Below are 12216 nucleotides of genomic sequence, written 5' to 3'. Positions count from 1 at the left end.
CCCCAAATCTATTTGAACAGACACTAGAGAAAATTTTAGAGGAGTTCCAGGCAGAACCCAAAGTAAGAATCTTGCAATATGTAAATAATCTCTTGGTATCAAGAGAGAGAGAGCAAAAAGTCAGAAGGTGACATCGATATGTTTGCTGAAATTTTTTTTTTTAAGAACAAGAATTAAGAGTCTCAACAACAAAACTGCAGTTTGTACAAAAAGAAAGAAAGAGCATTTAATTAGTGAAAGAAAAAGAAAAATCAATCCAGAACGAATTACAGCACTAAGTGTCCCAAGAATGAAATGAGAAATAAAGAAGATTTTAAGGTTACTAGAGTACTGTAAATTATGGGTTAAAGGATACACTCAATCAGTAAAATTTTTGTATGACAAACTAGTAAAAGAAGGTCCAATAAAGTGGACAGAAGAAGAACAAGAGCAATTTAAAGAATTAAAGCAGAAGCTAATAAAAGTCCCGGTTTTAGCCCTCCCCTCCCTAGAAAAAACATTTCACCTTTTTGTAAACGCAGAAGAATGGATAGCGCATGGAGTCATAATGCAGGAATGCGTCGGAGAAAGAAAACCGGTGACATATCTATTCAAAATTAATAGACCCAGTATGTTGGGGGTGGCCCACATGCATACAGGAAGTAGTGGCCACAGCAATATTAGTAGAAAAAAGCCAAAAATTAACTTCCAGAAGAACCCTAATCGTACATATACCCCCCACACTGTGAGAACTATCTTATCTCAGAATTCTGGCCGGTGGTTAACAGATTCCAGAATTTTGAAATACGAAACCATTTTAATGGAAAAGAATGATTTTACCCTCGTAGTAGACGGAAACACGAATCCTTCACAATTCTTGAATAGACAGACAAGTAGGAGATGGAACATGATTGTTTAGACTTTATAAATTACCAAACCAGGATAAGAGGAGACCTAATAAACACACTGATGCCCTATATATATATATATAAAACAAAAACAACAACAACAAAAATATCCAAAAAATTTTTTTATAGATGATTCCTCCTGATGTATAGATGGAAAGAGAGCAAGTAGTTATGTCGTCATCAATAGGGGAAAAAAAAAGCAGTAATTGAAGAAGGATTAACAGCGAATTAGTCAACCCAGAGTTGTGAACTATACACTCTGAAGAGAGCTTTAGATTATCTCCAGAGAAAAGAAGGCATTATCTATACAGATTCGAAGTATGCATACGGAAATTAACCATGAGAAGGAAGTCTGGTGTTTTTGCTTTGACAGGAAAAAGCCCTGGAGAGCTTTCAGAAGGTGCATAAGAGTCAGTACTGCTGCATAAGAGCGAGAGACAGCAAAAGCCTTAAAAGTGCCTTCGGACTAGAGTGGCATCCAACCCCTTCGACCCTACTTTGCTGCGATTGTAATTGTTGCGTGTATATACGGTTTAAGTGTAATAATTGTAATAAGGTCATTTTAGGTCCCCGTGGCAGACAAGAGCAGTACCTCTCCCAAGTCTTCGATCTTTAGTGGATCTGATGTGAGTATACCCCAATAGATAAGTGTAAGTAGATTAGATATTATTGTTGCAGAATCCACAGAAAATTACGTAATGTGGACCAACCCAACCAGAATGTTTATAGATCCTTAAAATATCAACTCCAATACGAGTTCCAGGACCGAAGAAAAAAACCCTACTGTGCCACAAGAATCAGAGATACCGAACTAAAGAGGATGGAGGGCAAGACCAGGTTGGCCTCTGTACTCGCTGCCAAGAAGAACTATTTCTCGGCTGTTGGAAGCACCCCAATAGGCACGAGAGGTAGGAGTATAAGCCATGCTGGACCTCCACTTCTAGTGGTATTATCACTAGTGGTATCTCTAGTATCTGGTGACGAATGCCAGAAGTGCTCTCAGACGGTCTCCTGGAGTAGATAGTCCTTTTATACTATGACTGTGCACACGCATATCAATCACCAATGTTATACCGGTGAGAGTTTAAAAGTGTGCAAATACGGCGAACAAGAATATTGAGTTGTACAGAATTTAGGAATAGGTGGAACAAGATTAAAAGTAAGGTGTCCTAAAAGGAAAAAAAAAAGAGGCTCTGCTTCACTAAGGCAGGTCACTGGGATATTCCAGACAAAGAGGGAGTACAAGATATGGTGAAGGAAGAACTAGTGAAGGGCGTGACAAAGGTCACAAAACAGAGAAGAAAAAAAAATTAAAAGTACAAAACAAAAGCATATACCAAGAAGCTGCAAAAACAGTTACAAAAAGAGTTAGGATTCCCCACTCTTGGACAAAACTTGTTTTTAAATCTAGCAACAGACATAGCTAAAGAATGAAATGTGACTGACTGCTGAGTCTGTGGGGGGACCTTTAATGACTGAAGAGTGGCTGTGGAGATGTGCAAGTTTGAGTCCGATTGAAATCCTGGAATGGAATTATACCCTCACTTGTTTGACTTGGGAAGGGGGGAACTTTTCAGATCGAATGGGGGAGACCCCATGTAAAAAATAAAGTCTTAAAAATAGATTCAAATTTCACCCGAACTTGGTTTCCTTAAAAACCAAAGTCATACCTAACGTTTCAAAACGAAGCCAAAAATTGTACCCGGTGTCCTAGTTTGAGGTAAAACAGAACCAATTTTGTTCAGTAACTTCGTTTCTTAATGAAAACATTCTGTCGGTCCCATCTGGGGTCCGCCAAGTCCCAGTAGCGGATTTTGGCCTAAACCACGACACCCGGGTACCAAAAAGTAGTCTCTTTAAACGTAAGAAGGAGGGTATGAATCCATTCTCAGGAATGAAAAACAGCTCACAATATTAAGAGAATGTAGAAGATACAATGAAAGAGTTTTAGCAGGCACCGGATGAGTTGTTCTGGATATGTAAAAACTGGGCATTCTAAATTCAATGGTAAATGCCAGTTGGTGAAATGAATTACTGAAAATAGCTTGGTGGAAGAAATTAAGACTGATTCTGCTGTGTGCCTTTTGAAAGTTTATTATTTCTGCCTTGTTTAACTATCCTGTTTCATAAGATTAATTCACAGTGTAGTCCAAAGACTGCAAGTGGCAACCACTCCTCAGAAAATCATGATCTTGAGAAAAACCAAGAAAGAAGAAAACTTCGAAGAAGCCACTCAAATTCTTGCTAAAATAGAAGAATCCTGCGAGATAAATGTAAAACGCTTCAGCAAAATTAGATGATAAAAAGAAAAAGGGTGGAATTGTAATAAGTAATTTGGCAAAAATTTTGCTTCAGCTAAAAATGAATGTGTGCTCGCTATGGCTTCAGCTAAGATGGGTGTGTGCTTGCTATGCGTTTGGAAAAGGGATAGTTTTAAATAGGATATCAGTCGAAAGCAACAGTTAGAACTACCGAAAATTTGCAGAACAAAGGGTGGTGTAGTTAGCTAAGATAACCACAGAAGTGTAAGGAGTGAAGAAGCCACAAGAAGGACATGGTGATAAAGACTTTGGCCCTCCCTCCATGGACTATCAGGAAGACCCCGGAGGAAGCATGCCGCCTGGGAGGGGGGCATGTTGCATTCCCAGAACTCATTGACTATGTATTTGGGGGTGGGTTGCATTCCCAGAACTCATTGTTTATGTATTTGGGGGTGGGTCGTGTTCCAAAAACTCATTGACTATGCAAACTATGTTCCAAGAAGAAACATGAATAATTATAAGGAATACGAAATAAAAACAAGCGGTTGTAAAGGGAAAAATGAGGCACAGGAGGAGAAACCCCCTGTGTAACTCCCAGCGCTGCAATAAATATTCTTTGCTCCACCGAATTTGCCCCGGACTAAAATTCAATACAGTGAGCGCGTTTCTCACAATGGCTAACAACTTTCTACACAATATTTCTCTGTTGGTTTCTTTCTCAAGTTTATTAGAGCAGACTTGTATTAGAGCCTTCAGAAGCACTGGTTTTGGGGAGATTCATATTTCTTTGTGAAGATCTTCACACTGGCAGTTAGTCAGGAGGGACAGGGAAGAACAACATAAGGGTACCTTTTGTGGAATAAGACACAGAACTATAAAGAGAAATAAAGAAAAGCAGATAAGAGACAAATGTGACAGCAGGAATGAGGGAATGAGGAAAGATTTGGAAAACCAAGAAAGACAATAACAACTCATTGTAGGGATTCATAAAGTAAAGTTGAAAACTTAAATAAAGGAGAGGAATGTAGAGAAAAATACTATAAACCACAGGGCGTGGGAGGACACGGAGAGAAAAGAAAGAAAAAAACAGGAAAAGAATAAGTTTATGAGAACAGATATGTAAAATAGAAATAAAAGTTTCTTTGCAGCAGGCATCTGTAGATTAAGAAAAGGAAGAAGAAACTAAGAAAGCGAGTGTATGCAGACTAAATGAGTGCTCTCACAATCAGGGATACAATGGCTGCCTTTAGCAAATACATGGCACTCTAATCCTAAGCAGATACTGCCAGGAGCCTTAAGACTTGCCTGAAATAAAGCTTAAGGCCAGATGATGGAGAGAAACTCGTGCAGGCATCATTAATGTATGATCATCCTTTGAGTGCGAATGACGATAATGCATGAAGATACGACCCTCTTCACAGCACCTGATACTGCAGTCATAGAAATCTGGCAGCACTGCCTCACCAATTTAACATTGAGGTGACTTTGTTCTTTCCTTTCCAGTGATTTTTAGGCTATTATCCTTCTATTTATAAATCCTTCATTTGCTGATTAACATAAATTTCCCATAGCACCTTCCATAATAACCCAACATAAACAAAAGCGCCAGGATGTGAATATTAGGGAAGAGAAACAGAACTGGAATCATATAAAATAATCATATCCTCCTCCCTACACACAGCAAAAAGCAAAATTAATCTGTTGTTGTGTACATCTGTGAACTTTGATAATATGGTCACAAAAACCACTTTTACATAAGTTTATCTCTGACTTGATTAAGTAATAAAGAAATACCAAAATGCATAGGGAAAGAGCGTGCTTAAAACGGACAAAAGCCAAAGCTAACAGTTTTTAAAAAAGCAGTTTTAAAACAGTACCAAAATATTCTAATTCTCTGTGATGTCTCAGATAGGTAGAGAGATTTTTTCCCACTAAATATATTAGGTCTTTTCCAGTTCTTCCTCTCTTTCTCGTCTCGTCTCCAGAATGGGAGTGGAGAGATATGGAAATTGAGCAGAAAAAGAATAACTGTCTTTACGAAGAGATGTGCTCTTATCAGAGCTGAAATAAAGAAATGAACGGCCATTTTCATCCTAAAAAGAAGCAGTAAGTAGAAGCACACATTTCTCATGAGTCTCCCAACTCAAGTTTGGAAAAAGCATTCAGCTAACTATATCATAACACTGAGAATGACTGAACTTAATTGTCAGGAAATTTGGGGTTTTTTTTCCCCCTTTAGTCCTCCCTCCCTACTAACCATGAATCTACTATTGTCATGATTTGCACATAAATCTGAAGATGAATTAAAAAGCATGGCATGATTCCCAACCATAACCATCTCAACAAAACACATTTTTCAGATTTAGGATTCTGCCTGGGAGAGAAATGGGTGTCTATCGATGGCTGTGAATTTGAGCAAGAGTAGCTGACTATAGCAGCAGGTGAAGAAGTGCACAGAAATATCTTGTGGATCACAATGATGAATTTCTCCATGTTTATAGATTTCCAATACATTAAAATTATTTGCTTCCCTATGTGTCCAAGTAAAGGCTGCTCACTACTAGCCTTTGCAAGAAAGGGCTCAAATGAAAAAAACCCATGACTAGTACTAATTCAGAAATACTGGACAAGTTAATGGGCCTCCTTTTTTTCCAGGTAACATTTCCATGCAAGGATGTATGTTGGCACAGTTTGCCCTGTGCAAGTGCTATATTTTTCCCTAGATATAATTATTCTGTTATATACACACTTCAGTAGGTTATGGCAAGCATAAAGCCTGCATGTTTGCATGAGACACCGTACTACTACTGTTCTGAAACTACAACATACAAGGTCACTTTTAAAATCTTGTCAGCTCCTTAAAATCAACTTATATCTATTTCTTTCTTTGTGCACAATATGCACAAAGGATGCCTTATACGACAAAGAGAATATCCAAGTTTTTCTTATGCTACCAGCCAAAGTCACATGAAATCCAAGCGTAAGTTCAAATGAGAAATCAAATGCTGGTTTTGTAGTCCAGGGTAGTTATAATTTGGATAGATTGGCAAGAAATCTTGTCCTTCCTCCCTCTGTAAAAGAGTTCAACCACAAATGAGCTATCTACACATCAGACAGGTCAAATTTGATGTCCTCTCCAGTGAAAATATATTACTCTAAATTGTCTTTTGCTTCTAAAAGATATAAAATAAATTAAAAAATACAAAATTATAAGATTTCTGCAATGGTTGTACGGGAGGTAAATGTGTTATCTATATTGTCTCAGTGTAACTTTTCCATCATTCAGAAAAAAGAAAATGAAAATAAATTGCAGTTTGTTTTCCTTAATATTTCATGACTGTCTACTGTCATGGTTTTCATTTTAAAATGTAGTTGTTACTAAAGGCATGCTCCATCCAATTACATATCCTAGCTTTCTTGGAAGCGTGAGATACTTCCTAGTTCTACAGAATGGGAGAGACAAACTGAGCTCCTTTCTTTGCAGTATCCAGAGTGTATTATTTTCTAACATCTAAAGTTAGAAGCAGTATCCAAAACACCACAATGTATCTACTTAAACAATTGAATGAATGCCAAATTCCTTATAAAAATCTTAGGTCCAAAAGTTCAGCCTAAATCAACTCATTTGTTTTCTTTTGCTTTGGCCCTCAGAAGAACTGAGGAGCAAGTAACACACCTCAATCAATTAATTTTTATGAAATGTTGTGCCAGAGGAAATCTTTTGAAAGCATGTTTGCTGCATGAGGATGTAGCAGACACCATAAAGGTGCTTGCCACAAGAGGACTGTGCATATGAATCTTTAATTCCTCCCTCAGTGGCTGGATGTTCTGTGGAGGAGATTCAGAGAAATTCCCCAAACTAATTAAGCAGACATCCAGCATTATTAAGATTTGTCCTGTGAGGCACAGAAAAGAACAGCCCGATATTAGCACTGCACAGCAACTGGGAAACAGAACAGCACTGCTTCAAACCCATCTCTACTCAGTGGTGTCTGAAAAGCATTTTCAATTGACTGCTAACAGTGACTCACATTAAATGGGATGTTTGGCGGCATTTTAAAGAATTAGTCATATAAGATTTCTGGAGGGGTATGATTTTCAGTGTGCCGGAGTATATTCTGTCAGATTTGAGTCCGGTCCATATTACAAAAACACTTTCATGAATGAGCAAACTAGTACCCATGCTGATAGCCTTAGGAAGAGCAAAGGACTGAAAAATCTGAGGTGGAATTGTCTTACGGTGATTGCTATAGGTCATGATAGAAGTGGCAGGGGAAAGTTTGCTTTTTTTCCTCCTAAGCCGTTCACATGCAAGTATATTAATTAATTCTCCATAGCCAATGCATTTTATTTAATGAAGAAGCTATGTGGGAAAAAAAAAAAAAAGATCAGCTGGAAACAGAGAACAGAATTAAGACTTTTTTCTCTGACTGTGGATAAAGGACAAAGTTTATCTACACAGAGCGCACAAAAAAACAAGAGTGTGAAAAATGGCAAGGGAAAAGGATTGTGTGGTGGAAGGGGACAGTAGCATTCATTGCTGGTTTAGGGTCCGGTTTCAATTTGTGTAAAACTCCCTTTAATAAGTTTGCCTTATTAAGATGATCCAGTAAAAGTCCAAAATGTTAACCTAATGAAAATAATTTCACTACATTTTGTCAGATTTTCCCATTAACAATATTGACTTTTAGTGGCTTTCTTAATTAGACATTAATGGGAACATAAAACAAATTAGTAACAGACTCACCAGTTTAAGCTTGGAAGGCTTATGAGCCTGACAGCTAAGAGTAAAAGCAGTTCCCAGAGGTACCTTCTCAGGTTCTGTTGGGAAAACACACTTCATGACAACACTGGAGAGGAATTTTTAGGAAATGACCTCATGGGTTGCATTCCCACGTTCACATTTCTAACTTGACTATTCAAATACCTCTCTTTTTAGTGCTGGGTTAGCTACTGCAGATATCAACTTGTGACATAAGCCCATCCTATGTGTTTTTTAAATTTAAGTTTGGGAAAGCTGAAAATCTCAACTGGTTTGTTAACAGTTCCCTGTCAGCATCAGGGACTTGTACCATTGCTGCAGAAGGCATTGTGCTTTCCCTCAGTGGTATTGCCAGTGGTGTAGAGCTTCCCTTGGAAAAATTCTTGGAAGTTCATAAAACAATGTGAGAACTGTTACAGATAAAGAGCAGCAACGCATCTGCTCAGCTTTATAGTTGGCCTCTTTCTTGTTGTCCACATACTGCCCAAAGCAGTATTGAAAATAAGTGAAATTTTGCTGCTGTTGCTGCAGCTACAGTTTCTTCCAAGAGAATCTTGTCTTCAGCACCTGATCAACAAATCCAGTTTAGCAATGTCTATTAAGAAACAGTTTCAGCACCTCTAGGTAGGCACAAGCTACATAAAAACCACAGATTTTAGGACATAGTCAGGGCACTGTGATATTTCTTTCACCAACTGAATAACATGTTTAGTGATTTTTCTTTTAATATTAACACATATGTATTTGAAGTTCACCTATGCACGTGCATAAATCTGAAGCAGTGGACTGTTATATCTTACCTTAATGTGTAAATGGGGCCTAACAGATTTCACTGTAATTACTGATGTTCTTTAAGTCAAGAAGAGCCTAAAGAACTGTATCTGAATGTGGCCTGCAGGAACTCTAGTAGGGGTCTCACAGCCTAATCTTTTTGGATACAGCTATTCCCAAATGCATTCATAATTACCTTTTTCCATATACTTTCTGTCAAATCTCACTTTTCGAGTTATGAGAATTATGTACTCCTTACTACAAAGTCTAATTATTTTGGGTTATATTGTGAAGTTGTCCAGAATATTCTGTCTTTGAGCTTGATCGAGTCATTTTTCATTCTTTTTATCAACTTACTTCAGCAAGTTTTTGCATTTGGCATCATAAGGCATTTTCTATAGCTTTCGGGACCATTTTTGTCATTCTTTTTTGCTCCTTCTTCATTTTTTTTAACAATTTATAAGAGTCTGGAGTCTTGATCACAACAGAGTATTCCAGGGTCTGAGTCACCAATGCCATATGAAACCAATCTTTTCCAAATTTTCCAAAATGTTTTGCTTTTCTTTTCCTTACTGCATAAGTCAGAATGTCACTCAGACGAACGTGTTACATTCTTCTGTAGACCAAGATGATTCCCTCCTAACTACTACTTTTTGATACCTGGATAATCAGACGTGTCTGTTCCTGTGACTAACCAGTCTGATAGGTTTTCAAAATGAAAGGAGAAAATCCTGTTCCTTATTTTATGTTCCTGGAGTTGGAGTGGCTTACCATGAAAGGAAGATATTTAACTGATAGGGATATTTCTAGAATTATTTTTTATAAAAAAATCACAAGGAAAGGAGAGGGAAAGACTTAGTGACCATCCATGACCTTATTGGGTCTTAATTGCTCCAGAAAAACAAGATGCATTGGACTGATTTTTTCTACCTCCCAATTTGTTAAATACTTGCTCTTGAGTAGATTTTCTACAGCTGTCTCTTTGCACTTGATCTTCTTGCTTGATATCGGCCCATCAAACGCAGTCCCAGCACACACGGTGTTCAGCTGCTGTATGTGCCCTTCAGTCTTCTTTAATTGAAGCACAGTTTGCACTCTTTACAGGGATTCCACAAGGACAAAATTTGTGCAGGCAAAATGCCAGAGCAATCTTCACTGGAAAGCCAGATGTTTCATTTCATCGGTTGGCTGGCTGGCAAGGTTTTACCAAGGGATAAAAGGAGAGATCTGTGCCTTTTTCTTAAATCAGACCTAGAGTTAATTCACTACTAAGACAGCAACCTCAGATTTTGAACTGAATTGTTTTTTCACCATTCATTTGGAACGAATTTGAAAGCAAAACAAGCAAAGCTGATCAAAGTAATTGTAATGCTGGGTAAAAAGGAAGAATTCCAGTGAGGCTTTGAACACCTTATAAATTTCTTCTCAGCTAAGACACTCTGAAAAGACACATATAGCAAAATGCTGTCATCTGAATAATAATAATAAAAAAAAAGTATGACAGTTGTGCTTCTTAATTACGTTTGTTTTTCTTATGACTAATTTATTAAGGACGATTGAGAAAGCTAAAGCATTTGAACTGATTTTCCATTTGTTTGGCTATTAAAGTTCCTCTGTGAAATGTATGTTTATTTAAAATATCTCCAGCTACCCATTTACAATGCATTTGTTAAATTAGTTAAGAGACTTTAATTGGGCATTAGGGATTTGTTGTGCTATTCCCAAATCTGCTTACTAAAAATACAGGAGAACAGTGAGCAATTTATTTATAACCTTGTTATATTAGGCCATTACCAACCTCAGAGTTTTTTCTTAACATGTTTTTAATTTGCATTGACAAAATTCAAGCCATGTTTTCTTTTTTATATTTTTAGTAGAGCAGCCTGCACACTGTTTCTAGTTAAATACAGTAGAACCACCTGTTATATTTGGAACAGTGTTAATAGAAGCAGATTCCAGAAAAAAAAGCAACAATATTGAATCAGCAATAGAGAATACCATCTTTTTCTCTTTTGTATACCGTTAAGATCATTTGAACAGTTAACTATATTTGAAATTATAAATGCGCTGTACTACATCGGCATTATCATCAGTCACTTACTTATTTTGATCAGATCCTAGGCATTTCATACCAAGTAAAACACAGCACACCAATAAAACTCCTATTACAATGCTTTGCTTTGTGACTGACCTATTCACATCATCATACCGAGCCATTCTGCCAGACCTTGACATCCCAGTATCAGACCTGTGTGTATGAACCTCTTCCATGATATAAGGAAAAGGAGGGTTTTTTAGAACATTTAGCTTAAAAAAGACTACTTTCACCCCCCAAAAAATGGAAAAATGGGAAGAAAAAACAGTATTTCCACATCTTGGCTAGAGTTCTAAACACCAGGATTTTTCCATAATGCAGAAGCCTATATCTGTTTTGTTTGCTTCAGGTGTTAGAAAAATGGGGATTATTTACACAGTGGTTTTTTTTTTTTTAAAAAAACTTCCAGATTGTTTTTTTATTTACAGTGCTCTCCCTATCAAAGTTCAGTATGTTGTCTACAATGTATTCTGAAAAGAAACAGAAACTTGGTCTTGCGTTTTCATGCAAAAGATGAAGAAAATATCTATGGATCTTTATGTTTTCTCTTAAATAACTTAGCTGGCCAAAAGGCAGCAATATATGGTGGAGGGTATAAACTTGGCTTAAGCAGAGGTAACCTGGGAATTCTGTCTGAGCTAAAAGCCTCAGACCTGGGAGTATGGATGATGGTGAGTTTCCAGAATTTCAGTCCCCTATCTTGTCTACAAGGCTCCCTACTTGGCCACTACATGTTTCCAGATGATTTTTTTTTTACTCCCCTCTTTTCACTGAACAATCATAAAAATCAAACAGCCTTCACAGAAAAAGAAAGACATTTTAATGTTTTGGGGTTTTTTAACCAAAGACCGTTCTATCTGGTGAACCCTCAAATGAGTAAACTATGTACCACACATTTAACTAGAGAAAAGTTCATGGATTAAGCCCTTCCTTTTTTGAAGTCAGTGCGGGATTTGAAACACATTCGTACTGAAGTGAAAGTCACATATAATGTGGCTGAATATGCTGGATTTTAAATATGCTATCTCCTAAATAGTCAATAAAAGGAATAATCTTCATGTCCCTGTAAAACTGTAGCAATAAAATAAGCAAGAATTTTGACCAATTTGCATACATTACTAGGGGAAATTCTTCCACTTAAACATCAATTTTAAGTTCAAAGCAGAGACTCTAAGAAAACGGAACCAGATTCAAAGTTTTAGCCCTTCTTTAGCCTATTCATTGCCAGGGTCAAAAGATAGCAATGGGGATTCAAATGCCCCTCTGAGATGAGGATGTCTGCACTCCTCTTCAGACAGGGCATACATGTCCAAGGTCAAGTTATTTCTAAACGAAAGTCTTACTGTTAGAACAACATCGTCCAGGCAGATTTCTGTGCTCACCCAGAGCCTAGGGAAAGTCATTGGACCGCTACGCCAAGGAAAGTGGTTCATTCCCAGG

The sequence above is a fragment of the Vanellus vanellus genome (assembly GCF_965231255.1).
Source record: "Vanellus vanellus genome assembly, chromosome: 5".
Classification (NCBI taxonomy): Eukaryota; Metazoa; Chordata; class Aves; order Charadriiformes; family Charadriidae; genus Vanellus; species Vanellus vanellus.
The sequence above is the reverse complement of the archived record's forward strand: the minus strand, read 5'-3'. Positions refer to the sequence as shown.